Raw genomic sequence first — 1,799 nt, 5'->3', positions numbered from 1 at the left:
TACAGAGGTGGGGAGGGGTGCAGGGACTGGAGGTGGCTACAGAGGTGGGGAGGGGTGCGGGGACTGGAGGTGGCTACAGAGGTGGGGAGGGGTGCGGGGACTGGAGGTGGCTACAGAGGTGGGGAGGGGTGCGGGGACTGGAGGTGGCTACAGAGGTGGGGAGGGGTGCGGGGACTGGAGGTGGCTACAGAGGTGGGGAGGGGTGCGGGGACTGGAGGTGGCTACAGAGGTGGGGAGGGGTGCGGGGACTGGAGGTGGCTACAGAGGTGGGGAGGGTGCGGGGACTGGAGGTGGCTACAGAGGTGGGGAGGGGTGCGGGGACTGGAGGTGGCTACAGAGGTGGGGAGGGGTGCGGGGACTGGAGGTGGCTACAGAGGTGGGGAGGGGTGCGGGGACTGGAGGTGGCTACAGAGGTGGGGAGGGGTGCGGGGACTGGAGGTGGCTACAGAGGTGGGGAGGGGTGCGGGGACTGGAGGTGGCTACAGAGGTGGGGAGGGGTGCGGGGACTGGAGGTGGCTACAGAGGTGGGGAGGGGTGCGGGGACTGGAGGTGGCTACAGAGGTGGGGAGGGGTGCGGGGACTGGAGGTGGCTACAGAGGTGGGGAGGGGTGCGGGGACTGGAGGTGGCTACAGAGGTGGGGAGGGGTGCGGGGACTGGAGGTGGCTACAGAGGTGGGGAGGGGTGCGGGGACTGGAGGTGGCTACAGAGGTGGGGAGGGGTGCGGGGACTGGAGGTGGCTACAGAGGTGGGGAGGGGTGCGGGGACTGGAGGTGGCTACAGAGGTGGGGAGGGGTGCGGGGACTGGAGGTGGCTACAGAGATAAAAAGGAGTGAAAGGGCTGGAGGGGGCAAGAGATAGGGTGCGGTCAGTACTGTAATCAGTAGCTCAGACAATGGAGGTTTTGGAATAGCAGCAGAGAGGCTTTGGTCTTCCCAACATTTAGTACAAAAGTCTTTCTGCTGATCCTGTGATGGAGGCTGGGACAAGCAGTTTGAGTGGGGAGCTGGGGCGTTGGTTGTCAGGGAGAACTTGACACTTGAAACCAAACCCCTCGTTTCCTTAATGGCTATTTTTAATGCATCCACGAAACAAAAAAGAAATGCTGCACCAAAGGGAGCTGTTCCGCCCATCACATCTGGGCTATCCCACTCCCATGAGTCTGTCCGCTTTCCGTCTTCCAATTTCTTTCAGAAAGTCTCATTTCACCACTGCCTCCAATGGGACTGTTAGCTGTGAAGAAGCTGTTTCTCATCAGCCTTCACCTTTTCGTTATTCTGGTCTCTGCTTGTTCTGGAACTTTCTGCCAATGGGAGCCCTTTGGGTCCACTGCTTCGACCAGGTTCCTCACAGATTTGAACAGCTCCAGGCAGTCCCCTCTCTGGGGACCAGCTTCAATTTGCCCTTCCATCAGCATCTTCCTCTATTAAAGCCCATTTTGTATTAGCTTTATTGCACCCCACTTTCTAGAAAGTTCTCCACAGCATCACACCTTCGACTGGGAGGGAAACTGCAGCGTCCTGATTGGCCGGCCAATGGAAGCCCTCCTATTGGTCAATCGCCGAAGCGGCTTCGCAATGTCTCGTGCCGATTGGTTAACCCTGACAAACGGCCGTGCGTTCTGATTGAGCGGGGAGCCGCCGCGCTCTGATTGGTGGCGCCGGGAGGCCAGGCCGGACCTACGATTGGTCAGCAGAATGGCTGCGTTTTGATTTGTCAGCCCTCGGTACACAGACCTGACCTACCATTGGTCAGCAGGAAGAACAGCGTTATGATTGGTGGGTCTCCGTAACCAGGCCCA

Source organism: Stegostoma tigrinum, chromosome 49 (genome assembly GCF_030684315.1).
Source record: "Stegostoma tigrinum isolate sSteTig4 chromosome 49, sSteTig4.hap1, whole genome shotgun sequence".
NCBI classification, from domain to species: domain Eukaryota; kingdom Metazoa; phylum Chordata; class Chondrichthyes; order Orectolobiformes; family Stegostomatidae; genus Stegostoma; species Stegostoma tigrinum.
This window is presented reverse-complemented; position numbering follows the sequence as displayed.